This window comes from Equus przewalskii, chromosome 13 (assembly GCF_037783145.1).
Source record: "Equus przewalskii isolate Varuska chromosome 13, EquPr2, whole genome shotgun sequence".
Classification (NCBI taxonomy): Eukaryota; Metazoa; Chordata; class Mammalia; order Perissodactyla; family Equidae; genus Equus; species Equus przewalskii.
The window spans coordinates 75892631-75908148 of record NC_091843.1 but is presented as its reverse complement, the minus strand read 5'-3'; the positions used below and the strand labels follow the sequence as shown (position 1 = coordinate 75908148).

The 15518-nt window shown below is 39.1% G+C and overlaps 1 long non-coding RNA gene across 1 annotated transcript in view; it reads left to right on the top strand.

The window, feature by feature from the left end:
• LOC139075160 (uncharacterized) overlaps nt 1-15518 on the top strand; it is a 32639-nt gene that overhangs the window by 3121 nt on the left and 14000 nt on the right. The window contains exon 2 of the long non-coding RNA XR_011525284.1: nt 6976-7069. This is a non-coding gene — a long non-coding RNA (uncharacterized lncRNA). The remainder of the gene's footprint in view (nt 1-6975; nt 7070-15518) is intronic.

The window sequence follows — 15518 nt, the reverse complement described above, 5'->3', positions numbered from 1 at the left end:
CCACAGTAAATACAAGAAAATAGATTGGAAGAATGAACAAAAACATGAAGAGATTTTATTTGAATTTATCTTTGGTCCAGGTGTTTTAAAAATCTATAAACTAGAACAGTATAGAATGTTTTGAAAGAGAGAAAAAACATTTGTGTAATCCTACAACATCTCCCTTTTTGTCTTACTGTGTAAGATTGCTCGCATAGTAAAGAAAGTTTGGGATCTTTACATCTTGTCTTTTTATTACCTTTTTCTCATATAGGCATGCTTATTTTATATAAGAATTTCTAAAAGATTATATTAAAATCGTATATTTAAATAAAGTATATCACATTTTTCACTCTCTGTGGGGCACTCTGATTATAAGAATTCTGATAAAAGCTGAGCTTATAGTAAGATGAAGTGCATCTGTCTGCTCATCAGAAGGAAAATAGATTTAAAAACATGAAGATGGGTGATGTTTAGCCAGTTCTCCCCAGGGCCTAAATCACACCTGACAATGAGTTAGCAGCTGGAGATGCTATGTCAACTCAGGTGCCAAGGCACGGATTAGAGGCCAGACAGAGCCAGGCAGGGCCAGCAGAGCGATGAAAAATAGGTTCCTCCTTGTGTTTTTGTCCTACTACCCAGGTTTACAACTGACAGAGCCTCTAAAATGTTTTAGTTACTCCTTAACCCAGAGATGTTGACACTGAGATGGGAATAAATGGCCACCGGAGCAGAGGCGGTCTCAGAGTGTTCAGTCACGCTGAATTATTCATGGAGAGGAAGGTCCTGTGTCCCCAGCGAGCAGGCTGTGGCTGGAGAGTCACATCACGGGAGAATGGGAATCTCTTCCGTCCCCAGCTCAGCCCCATCCCCATGCCGCACCTGCATCTGGGCCTGAGGGGTTTGAGGATGTTGGAGAGTAGGAGAAGTTCCATTTCCAGTGCTGATCCTGGTCAGAACTTGACTAACGCTTCAAAATGCATGGCATATTCTTCTCACTTCCCCAAGGTAGTTTTTGTACACCTCCCTTCCACTTTCCAGCTAGAAATACCAGATTATTTTTTCCTCACACAATTCCTACCTGTATCCTTGCCATCAAGTGTTGAAATATGGGTTATATCTTCAATACTGGATTTTTAGAAAATCATATAAAAAATACTAGCTCTGTTCCTGCCATAAGAGAAGTGGAGAGCAGTTGATAATTCCTCACTTCTAGGATTTTCACTGACAAAGTAAATACATTCTCAGCATAGATGAGGTAGAAAGACACTCAGCTGTAAATGCTCTCAGTGCAATTTGTATTTGTGGCAAAGGTAGGGGGGAAAGTTTCTCCGTATGTGGGTGAATTATTTTGACATAAGAGAGAGGCAAGAGGGGTTGAACCGTTTTGCTCTTCCCTCAGCTCAGGAGGTGTTTGTGTTCTCTCTCCCTTTCTCTCTCTCTCTGCTCTAGAATAAACACAAAACCTAAAAACCATAAGTAGTCCAAAGCTGTTCCTAGGGGTTAACAAGTCCAAACAATTACCCATGGTAGATTCAAGAATAATCTACCTGTGGGGCCGGCCCCTTGGGAGAGCGGTTAAGTTCCCATGTTCCGCTCTGGCAGCCCAGGGTTTTACCGGTTCGGATTCCGGGTGTGGACCTAGCACCACTCATCAAAGCCATGCTGAGGCCGCGTCTGAGGCAGCAGGACCAGAAGGACCTACAACTAGAATATACAACTATGTACTGGGGGTTGGGGCGTACAGCTTTGGGGAGAAAAAGGAAAAAAAATATGATTGGCAACAGATGTTAGCTCAGGCATGGCAACAGATGTTAGCTCAATTAAGATTGGCATCTTAATTAAAAACAATAACAATCTACCTGTATTTTATTTATACAGTGCTCAGTTTCCTTTGAAATTCAGACTAGGACACTCTGCTGATAACTAGGAAACCCTATAAAGAAAATTATTTTCCTGGATAGGAAACAAAGGAACTTATACAAATAAATATAACCAAGTCTGGGCTCTACAATTCAAGAAAAATGTATAGAGCATATACTGGATTTTCATAGTAGGCTTATTATTAGGAGCAAATGATAAAAGGAATGAATCCTATTCGGGGAGAAATTATTTTTGGAAGGGTCACAAGTAGATGCAATTATTAGAAGTAAAGTAGGAATTGAGCAGGTCTTAAAGACAGGAAATAAATTGGATTTCTTTTGCAAAACAAATATTTAAGTCTAGGAGTAAAGGACACAAGCACTTACAAATACTTGACAAATTTGGAACACAAAAGGTTTACTGGGAGATTGGAAAATAGTACAACTCTAGATTAGTGTCTTCCTATTTTATTTAAAGGTGATCTTACTAAGAAACAGAATTATTCACTAAATGATTACTCCGGAAAGTTTCCCTTGCCCAACATTTTCTAAAATTCCATTTTAGCATGCCATGATTCCATGTAAGTAGACTCAGATGCTGCTTCATTGCTACAAAGAGAGTAGCTTATACTGTCTATTAACCAACCGACTACATACTTTTCTTGGTTTCTGGTACTATACTTGAGATTGTCTCCTATCTCATCCAACCAGTAGAAGTCTATAGGCAAAGTTCAGTGGATTTTGTAACTTGCTCAAATACTATCTCCAGAATACAAGGTTGTCCACTTGGAATTATAAAATTCCTTCCTTTTCCAGCATTTAAACTATTTGACCAATTTTGTTCTTCTTGGAGAACAACCATTCTTCACAGGATTTAGATTGTAATAAAGAACACTGTGACCACAAATTAGAAACTCTCTAAAGACGACAAGCTTTTTAACTTCAGTGCTTTGTACCTCTCTGCACCCACACCTTCTCCTAAGCATGCTTGCTGAAGACTTAGACCTTCAGAGTGGAGAAACGCCAATTGGAAATATAATAAATTTCATGCATTTCATCAAGTTGATTCCAGTTGTCATGTGGTGTAATCTGTAGAACCCAAGGCCCTGTGTGGCTCTTGGAATAAACAATAGTTGCTTTCTGTTTTAGGACTAAACGGTGTAACGTGAAGCAGAGAGGGGAATTGCTTACACTCTGCCTGCTTCAAGGTAAAGTAAAAATTAAGCTCAGCATGTCATCACATACTTACAAGTGACTTGTGGGAGCCTTCTTTATAAATAGATTTTGAGGGTACCAAGGTTTCCAGTGAAGTAGAAAACCATTAAAATGTTTTATCATTTTCATTATGGGAAAAACAGAGAGACCACTGATTCCCCTCAGTCAATAAGTGACCCTTCAAGGACTATAAAAGACTCATAGACACTGGCCCAAACTATTAAATTCATTATCAGATAGGTAGACTTTTTAAAATCTGTCTTCAACAGTGACCCCAATGGCAGTATATATGCTCATGTCATGCAAAGAAATACACATGATAAAAGATTTAATAAGCCTCCTTTTGATGATGTTGATGAGTTATAGTTCACAATTCTCCCTAATAAATCTAAAGCTTTATTTCAAAGAAAAGAATATAATTTATTTTACAGAAAAACGTAACAGTGGTAAGATTAAAAGTTTATACAGTATACCTGCTCTTCTATGGTACAAATTTTGGGGAGAATGAAATAAAGTAGGAAGAAAGTTCTTGTGAAATCACTTGAGAGAATTTTTAGAGTGTCTTCAAAATTTTAATGAATAAATAAGATAACTTTAATAAAACAACTCAAAGTTTATAGCTAACAAAAATATGCATAATAAAATTCTACATATTTACATATGTAATATAAATACAAAAATTATGTATTTATATATTGTAGGTATATAAATACATAACATGTATTTATATATTGTATTAGTAATGTAAATATATGTTTATGCACACCTTCACACACACACAAATACACACACATACATGTATATACCAAGTTGTTAATAGAGTTCAGAGATTTTCAATTTCTTCTTTGGCTTTTCTGTATTATTCAAATTTTCTACAGAGAACATGGTTATCTTTGAAATCAGAAAAAATGTGTAGTTTGTTGGAAATTATTTAAGCCCTGAATGTAGCACAGGTAGTATTTAAGATACCTATTTTTTTTTTTTTTTTTTTTTGCTCAGTCAACTTCTAGTGAAACAATTATAGCTAGTGAGTTTTTTTTAAGACAATTTTTTAGGACGGTTTTAGGTTCACAACAAAATTGAGAGGAAGGAACAGAGATTTCCCATATACCTCCTGCCTCCACACATTCATAGCCTCCCTTATGATCAACATCACTCACCAGAGTGGTACATTTGTTACAACTGTTGAACCTACGTTGACACATCATGATCATCCAACAATCAAAGTTTACCTTAGCAGTCATTCTTTTTTTTTTTTTTTTTGAGGAAGATTAGCCCTGAGCTAACTACTGCCAATCCTCCTCTTTTTGCTGAGGAAGACTGGCCCTGAGCTAACATCCATGCCCATCTTCCTCTAGTTTATACGTGGGACACCTACCACAGCATGGCTTGCCAAGTGGTGCCATGTCCGCACCCGAGATCCGAACCGGCAAACCCTGGGCCACCGAGAAGCGGAACGTGAGAACTTAACTGCTGCACCACTGGGCTGGCCCCAGCGTTCATTCTTGGTGGTGTAATTCTATGGGTTTGGACAAATACATAATGACAAAATCCATCATCATAAAATCACATAGTGTATTTTCACTGCCCTAAACATCCTTTATGCTCTGCCTATTTCTCTCTCCTTCACTCACTCACACCCCTAGCTTGTGAGATTTTTAGAGTCGGAGGACCCTGGGCACCCTGTTCCTGCTGGAAGTGACACACTTTTACAATTTGCTTAGAAGTTAAGTGACCACGATGATCGACTCACAGTGACCACAATGAGCCTGAGGACCTCTGGAGCTGTGGGTGCTAGATCCTGGAGGATCTCTATTCGTAAACTTTTGGACTGCCCTCTCAACCTAAGGAAATTTCTAATTTGGATATGGGAAAGAAGGGGGAAAAGAAAAGGGAAGCCCCAAGCCTCAGGAAAGGTCTATCACCGGGAGTTTATGGAAGGAACAAAGGAGTGATTCTATCCCAGTCAATGGGTGCTACAGTGTTAACACAGTTTAAAGGTAATGATATATATTTGATAGTCATAAATGAATCATTCACCGAAGAATGACCGGTTGGGATATTATTTCAGACTTTTGGCTTTATTCCATGTTTCAGGAAAAAAACTATGCTATATTTCAAAAGAAGTTTTAGCTATAATTTTTACCCTTCAGATGATTGAAAATTTCAAATAACTTCCAAAGCTGATCACTAAATATTTCTTTTGTTGCATAGAAACTGACTTCTAAGTCACTGAATTTAAGTGCTAAAAAGCATGGGGAAAATCTAGTCCTCTCCTGCCACTTTCTCTGGATTCCCAGGCCCAGCACACTTCATCCTTAATTGAACACAATCCAAACACTCTCCACATACGTGTCCGTCCTCACAGCACCCTCCACCCAGCAAGCTCAGGGCTTCAGTCTCTCCTCTTTCTTCCCAGGGTATTTTGAAATACACGTAGTGTACTTCAGCACTTTTAAAAAAATCTTTTTATATATATATTTAAGAACTTGATATTTGATCTCTGATCTTTCCTATTTTATGCTTTCAAATAAACTTCATTTATTGTCCTTCATTTACAGATGTATAAAATAGATATTCTTTTAATTATAGCTGTCAAAAATATGCCAGTCTACTTTTACACACATCGAGGCCCATTTAGAGGTGTCCCGCTCAGTTCTAAAATTAGATCAGTACATCCACAAAACGTTTCCTATCTTGGGAGGCCCTCCATGCCCAATGCCATCTGTTTTCTTCTGCTTTTCCTCCCCCTGACTCGAATATCCTCTCTCTAAGTAATATTTTTCTGCTTCTTATTCTGTTCTGTGGCAATATCAAAGATAACATCAGAACCAAAGAGATATTATATTAGTCAGGATAATTAATACTATAATAAACTAACACCAGCTTTCAGTGGCTTAACATAATTTATTTCTTGTTATACAAACTCCAATGTACCTCTCCTCGAAGCAATGACTCAGGACTCCTTCTTTCCTTTGGTAGCATTATCTTTTAGACTCTCAGGATCCTTCATTTTCAGCGAGGTGGCCTGGGAAAGAGAGAGAGTGGAAGCTTTCATGGAATATGTTGTGATCAGAGCTAGAAGTTCATTGGCCAGAACTCAGTCCCAAGGCCCTATCTGGATGCAAGAGGGCCTAGGAAATGTGTTGAGCTATGAGCCATGAAGGAGCAGATCCAGGTGAACCAGCAGCTTCTACCACATACAGGTCCTCTCAGTCCTTTCCACAATCACACCATCTCAGGTGACCAACGCTTATCTAGGGCACGTTTGTATGCACACACTCCTCTTACCATCCCAGCGACCCTGTTGCCCTCTCTCTCTTACCTCTCTGGCATTATCATTTTAACTCACCCAGGGCTATTCCTCCCACAATCCCAGCTAAGTCCTTCCTGCCAACTCTCATTGCTCTGCCTCAAGTTCCAGGTAGGAATCAAATGCTTGCAAAGCTAATATCCTTGCCTCAGATTGTGTTGATCCCTTCAATGATTGTAAGGAATCAAAAATGAGAGAGAAATGAGCCAATAGAATCATCTCCAGCTACCATAAGAAACCATTAGTACTGAGTGTAAGAAACAATAAAAAGGGCTATGATAAAAATTCTAGAAAAGATAGAAGCTGAAACAAGAGCTTATAGTTTTTCATAATAGACTAACACAATAATTTTGGATATTCTGATACATGTTTACAATCCTTCGAAATTTTCTGAGATGAAAAGATAAATCCCCTGTGCCAGAACAGATAGCCTACGGACAGATACTAGAGTTATGAGAAAGGAGTGCTCCGAAGAACAAACTGCATGAGGAAACGTCTTGCAAATTTCAGACCTGAGGTCAATGACCCGAAGATGAGTTGAAATATTCTGAAAAACAATCTCTTACACTAGACATCACTACTAAACCAGATATTTATCTTCCCCAGAAATAAAAGAAAAAAACTCCATGACGAAAAGACCTCGCTGCTGTTCTGGAATTCAGAATCATCCAAACACTGCTGGAAAAATAAACAGAGCGAGGTATTTCTGGATTTTTAGTCTTTGGTTGTATCCATCCAATTAATCATATACAGTAAAATAAAAATGTTCCCATTTGACGTAATAACAACAATAGTGATACATTTTCTTTATAGGCTGTATTTTAGTTTTTAAACCCATTTTAGGTTTATGTTATTAACTTCTTTATCCATATCTCTTCAATGACTTATGGGAGTATAACAGTCTTTTTTTATTTAAATTGACATATTGTTGCTATTGAACCTTTTTTTTTTAATCAAAATTATTCTAGAGCTTTACACTAGGTCAGATTTTTCTTGGCTGGATGGAGCAATAGTAGATATTATAATTAAAAGTGAAGAAACAACTTAGATCAGAATAAAAATTTTTCCCTGGCTCTTTTACTTACAGGAAATCAAAGATTATTCTTTTCCAAAAGGCAAAAAAAATCTTGTGTGAGTAATAAGACAAATTTTTACACAAATAACCAATAACATGAGCTAGACAGATGTTGTTTATAAATTCTTTTACTTGTGCCATTTCTCTGGAAAGTCATTCATTTAGGAAAAAGAAAATCATTTAAAGTGCAAAAGAATAGATGCTTTGCCGTTGGGACCTTATTATAATATGCAGTAGACAAAGTTCAAGTCATTTGTAATGTTAATGGCCTAAACTGTAAAGTCATGAATAGTGTGATGGATTCTTTTGGTTGTAGAAAAGATCCACCTGTGACCAACTTCAGTGACAAAGGGAAACTGACAGTTTGTTGTAAAATTACAGCTCATGCTATGGAACTCTCTCCTCTGTCTCTGTGTCTCCAGGCTAGATTTCTGTGCTTCCCAGGTTGCTATGGAGGAAAATGTGGCTGATGACATACCAGCCTATCTGCCATTTAAGAGAGTACCTCAGCCAAGTCTCCATTATTAATTCCTGCAAATGGGCCTCAGGTTGTTACAGTTTGAATCAGGTTTTCAACCTCTAATCCAATCAACTTTGACAGGGGCTGGGTCATTTCGTACTAATGGGGATTAAAGGCCCACTGCTGGTGCAGTTCAAGAAAAACACAAGATACAGCAATAAACAATGGCAAGAACAATGTTAGCATTAAAGCCTGGAAAAGTAAGCTTGCACGATGATTAATCAACTACCTTAACTGAAATCTTTTATTAATCTGACTGCTTACCTGTCTGCTTTAGTAGCATATTACATGCAATTTCAATGAGCTACTTAAAGCTACTTAACTTCAACTACTTAAACTTAACTTAAACTTAAAGCTACTTAAACCTTAAAGATCCAGGTCCATGCGCTAGTTCCATCGTCTTCCTCAGACATCTCACAACTATGAAGAAGATTTCCAAGGGCATAACTCATCTGTCTAACTATCTTCTTTCTATCTATCTATCTGTCTATCTATATCTATCTGTCTGTCTATCTATCTATCTATCTATCCATCATCTATGTAATCCACTGTTCTCTACTGCCACACAGGCTCTGGATTCCTTAGCTGCAGGGCACTCAGTTCACAAAGATGTGCATATCATCCTCTGGAGTTCTACCACACAGTAGTCCTTCATATGACAGAACATTTATGGCCTTTGATAGTTTGCTATGTTTTTTGTGCTGTAACCTACCTCTCCAACTGTGCTGCAAACTTGTGGAGGCCAGGGATCATGTGTTACTGTATTAGTTATCTATTACTGCATAACGAATTACACTAAAGCTTGGCATCTTAAAACAACACGCATTTATTATCTCACACATTTTCTGAGGGCCAGGAATCTGGGAGCAGCTTAGCTAGGAGCCTCTGGCTCAAGGGATGTCATGAGGTTGCAGTCAAGCTGTCAGCCAGGGCTGCAACCTCATGAGAAGTCATCTGATGGCTTGACCAGATCTAGAGAATATACTCCCAAGAAGGCTTGCTTAAATTGCTCTTCGCAGAAGGAAATGTGGGCTTCACAGGACTACCTGAGTGTCCTTGTGCTATGTCAGCTCTTTTCCCTGGAAGAAGCGATCCGAGAGAGAGTGCATGCACACATGCATCACAGTGCCTTTTTATGATTTAGTCTTCAAAGTCACATGCCACAACTTCTGCTTTATTCTGTTGGATAGAAGCAAGTCACTAAATCCAGCCCACACTTAAGGGGAGGGAAATTGGGCTCCACTTCATGAAGGTAGGAATATCAAAGAATCTGTGAACATATTTTTAAAACCACCCTTACTTTTTTCATGGCATCTTCAACTTTGAGCCAGTACTCAGTTTTTTTTTTGATTGATTGCATTGTACATTTCATCAAAGTGAGCTATAGGAGTGTCATATTGTGATTTATAATAAGAAATATATATTTGGTCTTCATCCTCCTTTCTGGCAAAGTGCTCCTAAAACCCTTGGAATTTCCTAAGTGATGAAGGCTTTTACAAAGTTGTCTCTCCTTTTGATAATGTGCGACTTTTTCACTCCCCCTAAGGATGGCGTTAGTTGCCAGGAGAACCAACTATGTGATTAGAGGGTTGGAACTTTAAGTCCCATCTCTACCCCCCACCTCTGGGGAGCAGCGAGGGCTTGGAGGTTGAATCAATCAACAATGGCCAATGATTGAATCACTCATGCCTATATAATGAAGCCTCCATAGAAACCCAAAGGGCAGGGGTCAGAGAGTTTCCATGTTGGTGAACAAGTGGTGATTCGGGGAGTGTGGTGTTCCTGGGGAGGGCATGGAAGCTCCGAGCCCTTTTCCCATGCCATGCCCTGTGCATCTCTTCCATCTGGCTGTTCCTGAGTTACATCCTTTTATGATAAACCCGTGATCCAGTAAGTAAATGTTTCACTGACTTCTGTGAGTAGCTCTAGCAAATTAATTGAACCCAAGGAGAGAGGGTGTTGTGGGAACCTCTGCTTTATAGACAGTCAGTCGGAAGTACAGGTAACAACTTAGGCTTGCTACTGATGTCTGAAGCGGGGTGGGAGAGGGGGGCAGTCCAGAGTTTGACGCTATCTCTGGGTAGGTAAAGTGTCAGAATTGAGCTGAATGGTAGGACACCCAGCTGGTGTCGCCAGAGAATTGGTGGTGTGGGGAGCCCCCCTACATTGGAAGTTGGGTGCTCAGAACACCAAAAGAAGGAGCAAATCAAGATCATACCCCAAAATACTTGCTTTTGTTTCCAGTTTTCCAAAAAAGTGTTTAATTTACATGTTTATCATTTATTAATGAATGAATTAATTAAATGTATTAATTATGCATTTATTAATACATTTATTCTTTCCTTTAATAACCATTATTTAAGCCCATACCACAAACCAGAACAATTAGATCAGAATCTCTTGGACAGTAGGACATGGTACTGGTAGTTTGCATAATTTCTCAGGTGATCTAGCTAGCAACAAGAACCACTGAACTAGGTAATTTTGGATGTCTTTTTCAGCTCCAACTTCCCATGATTTGTTCTCTTCCATAATAGTCTTCTGGCATTACAGTAATTCCCTCATGCAAGGCCTATACAAGAATGGATATATCTAGTCCCCAAGGAGGTCCAAGAGACGGTCCAGGAAAAGATAATAGGTATTTCTCAATCTCCTGGCACATGATGTGTCTTTAGATATTTGACTATATAAAAATTGTATGTATGTCTTTTCTTTGATTGACAGAGAATGACCTGGATACCACCTGCATATGCTTCTGTTGCTAGATTGTGACTAAGATTATAACTAAATGAGGCATAGATCTTTGTCAGCTGTAAAAGAAACAGGAATTCGGGGCTGGCCCCGTGGCCGAGTGGTTAAGTTCGCGCGCTCCGCTGCAGGCAGCCCAGTGTTTCGTTGGTTCGAGTCCTGGGCGCGGACATGACAGGGCTCATCAAACCACGCTGAGGCGGCGTCCCACATGCCACAACTGGAAGGACCCACAACGAGGAATATACAACTATGTACCAGGGGGTCTTTGGGGAGAAAAAGGAAAAAATAAAATCTTTAAAAAAAAAAAAAAAAGAAACAGGAATTCAAGAGACCAGAGAGGACCCCTCAGAGATTCATCGTAAGGGTCGACCTGATGTGCCTTAGATACATTTCTTGGAATTTACTGGCTGAGCTTGTACTAGATGATTGCCTACTTCATATAAACACTGCACCTGAGGGTAAAGATGGAGGCACCAGCTTCGTTCCCCAGGCTCCTTCTTCCATTTTTCTATATGCAGAGCTTTAACAAAGTCATTTCTCTTCGGCTGGCTACACACTTCTCTTTCCTCTGGGTGGAGCTGAGCTCACTGAAACCAGGGTAATTTTGAAAACACCACACCTATAATTGAAAAGGATTTCTTAAGGCCTTTTATCATCTTTTTCTAGTGCCTCTTACACCATCCAAAATCAAACCAGCTGAATCCAGAACCCAGGTGGCAGCTGTTCAGGCTTAGCACCAAACAACGCTTGGGACTCAGGGCGTGGGCGTGACTCTTCAGTGAGATCAGAATCACCCATGAGGCATCTCTGGCTACTTTCTAATTATTCCCATTGCAAAAGGCCCTGAGTTATTTGATGAATCATGTCATTTTTATTGAAAAGTAAATCAAAGGTGATAAAAAACCTCTGGCCACACACATGAGAATCATAGCTTCATAATTAGGGTTTGGAGGAAGCAAATCTGTACATATTCATTGCATACTTGGCTCATGGGCACCAAGGATGGTGACCAGAAGGCAAACATCAGATCACGTCTACCATCCATTTCAGCAAGGGTAGAGATTACAGTTTGTTTCTCAGAAAAAAAAAAACGAAAAAACCCGGAGCTATCTTTGGCCAAAGATAGACTGATGCAAACATGACTTTTAAAATTTATTCCTTATACTCCAAGTCTTTTGTTAGAACAACATAATATAATAATAATTCCTGGTCACCAGTAATATGCCAGGCACTGTTCCATGTCCTCTATATATTTTATCTTATAGAATCATCCTAACTGTCCTAAAAGCTATTTACTTGATTATTCCTGTGTTACGGAAGAGGGAACTGAAACCCAGAACAATTAAGATCTTCACCCAATAGTAATTTCCACCTCAATCTTTTCCTCTCTATCCTCTTGCTTTTCTAGGTTTCTTTCTGCTCCACCTTCATTTTTATTTTTTTTTTCTTGATTTTTCTTTCCCATTTATTTGCCTCTTTGGGCTTCAGGAGCAAGAAGTTCAGAATCTTAGAAGCATAAATGTTGAACTCTAGATAAGGACAACCTGAGTCAATGTGAAATTGCTGTTCAAAGAGGGAAAAAAGCCAGGTCAACAGGACAGGATTTACTCCTGACCCAATCCCTCCCCCACTTACTGTCTTCAGAAGAAGTTGGCCAGCTCACCCGACTGCCAAAACAAGTTTGAGAAGGAGGGAGAATGAACACATCAGCCTTGCAACAACACTTGCCCCATGCCCCACCCACTTAACTCTGAGAATAGAATGGTAAACATCACCTCTGCTGGTCTACTGGAAACTCAGCTCTCAACACTGTACTGTCCTGGGGCTAAGCCCCCAGAGGAATCTGGAGGATTCAGACATGAAATTGTAACCATAATACTGCCTTCCATTTGTATAACCTCATTGCAAAGAATGTTCTCACATGTCATCTCATATAATCACTTACATTATCTTATTCATTAAAGCATATGTGAAGTTTGAGATAAAAATGAGGATGATGTTTCCCTAAATTAGTTTGAGATCCTGATAAAAAAGTAAGTCCTATCTTTATTGTCCATTTTAACAGTTTTCTAATGCAGTTTCATGAAACAGAGAAAGGATTTGGTGGCACAAACTGGAGCTATCTCTGGAGACAACTATCTAAGAGCCATGGGTCGTTCTCCCCAATAGATGCAAATTGGCAATGGTCCACTGAAATATTGGGCTCTACTGTCTGCCTGTAAGACCTCTCCCTATAACCTCCCAGGAGTTTCTCTTGCTTTTCTAGACAGCTCATGATTGGGAAAGATCTTAAAGTTACAAGGACTTGGACTTATTTTCATGGAAAATTGGGGAATTGGATCAGGAGAATTAACCTAAGGGTTTTGTTTGTCTTTGCAGCTGGCTTGTCACCTATGAATATATTGATCTCTGTAGGATTTGTGAAGGGAACTTGTATGAGATTAATACACGGCCTTTAATCCCTACCTCAAGGGGACTTTGGTTTGGCCTCATGTTCCCAGCAGTCCCAGCCCTTCCCAGAGGTCTTTTAGAGGTGGTTCATCAAGTGGAAAGAATGAAATGGTAATCCCTACAGACACTGGGATTTCCAAATCCATGCAGAATTGTGATTATTACACGTGAAATTTGGGAAGCCCTATACCTCTTAGAAGCAACACTCATTTAGAAAGGTAAATTGGTTTGTTTCCAACCAAAGCAGATAGTTTCAGCTAGAACTCTGCTTTTGCAAATTGTGCAAATAAGTATTTAATCAGTCAATATATAAAATTTTCTTCATCCAGTTTTACATGTATAATGATGCATCCCTTAAAGATAGGGATACATTTTGAGAAATGCATTGTTAAGTGATTTCATCATTATGTTATCACAGAGTGTACTTATACAAACCTAGATGGTATAGCCTACTACACACCTAGGATATAGGTACTAATCTTATGGGACCACCAGGGTATGTGTGGTCTGTCATTGACCGAACTGTTGTTATAAAGTGCATGACTGTATGGGGTAAACATGAAATTTATCATTTAAAGCAAAACACTTCAGAGCAAAAGGAGGCACTACTAATTATCAGACCGGAGCAACAGATATAAATCTGGACTCTCCAGGGCAACACAGGACATGTGGTCAGCTCACCTGTAAGTGAATATCTGAAACAGTTTTTCTCTGTTCCTCATAATATTTCTGATACATCAGAATGGGGAAAGGATATTGTTTGCTTTCTTTTTTATACTGAGAAGTAAATTTCTTCTGCTTTCTTGAAAAGTAATCCTGTATTTTAAGGCTCAGCTAATCTGTTTCTAACCTCATATATTTTACTTCTGTGAAACTGAGATAGAGGTTTTCCACATACCTCAATTTTTGTAAACCCTCCAGAAGATTATTTAAAAATAACCTGCAGTCCTCCCACTATTTCAGCCTTTATTCAAAGTCGTTTAGTTTTATTTTGAATAACCTCAAACTTTATTTTGGAGGTAAGGTGTCAGTTTTTCCAAAATTCTCCAATTTTTAGTAGAGGAATGGATTCACCTTTTAGAAGAACTTTGAGTACCTGAATTAATCAGCAGTTCACTGTCATAACTAAGTCAATCTCCAGCCCCCACCCCATGGGTGAGATGCCTCCCTAATTTATATATAGATAGATAGAGATGTAGAAATAAAGATAGAGACAGATATGTGGGTAGGTAGGTAGCTAGGTATATAGATGCATTTTATTGGGTCCAATTCAAACACACACACATACACTGGGAAAATTGGTTTGAACACTCTAGATTTTAAGAGGGCTCATTTGGCTACATTTTAAAATGTATTTAACAAGGTTTTATGTATTTATTTTTTCTCCTGCTGTACACATTTTTGTAAGCTTTCTCAAATTCTCTGGGACTAAGTGAAGTACAAACTACCACATATAAGGCTGTGATGGGAGGAAGAACTGGGAAATTCAGAGGTTCAAGGAATGGTCAAGTGCGGGCAAAGATGACACAGCAACTGCAAGCGATGGAGAGGATGTCTCACCCATGGGTCCTCCAGGAAGGATTATGGGGTGTTCTTGATTTATCTGTTCTTCTCCCCTATGTTAATGTCCAAATATTAGCTTCCCTTTGTGCATTAGTTGACGTGGTTGCTTAAGGTAAGGGCACCACTCTAAGGAATTTCTAGAATACCTGTTCTCCAATAAAATCATCAGCCATTTACAAACATTCTGCTCTGGAATCTAACTTGTTGGCATTGGGAAGCTATTTTGGATTTTTTTGAGTAGGCAATGACATGATAAAATATGCTTTAGCAAGATTGATTGGGCAATGAATAAAATAATCTAACATTTATATAGTACTCGCTCTGAGCTGAGTACTATAAGAATTTTATGTTGATTATATCACTGAATTTTCAAAAAATTCATATGTAAAATAGATACTTTTATAATGCCCATTTTCCAGATGAAAAAATGGGAGCTATTTGGGGCCTGCCTGGTGGCACAGTGGTTAAGTTCACACGTTCCACTTTGGCGGCCCAGGGTTCACCAGTTCAGATCCCGGGTGCGGACATGGCACCGCTTGGCAAGCCATGCTGTGGCAGGCGTCCCACATATAAAGTAGAGGAAGATGGACACAAATGTTAGCTCAGGGCCAGTCTTCCTCAGCAAAGAGAGGAGGATTGGCGGCAGATATTAGCTCAGGGCTAATCTTCCGCAAAAAAAAAGGGGGGGGGAGCTATTTGTGTTGAAATAACTTGCCCAAGTTCATATAACCATGAAGGGTTAGAAGTAAGAGTCCAACCCATGCAGTATAGTGCTAAAGGTTGTCTGAT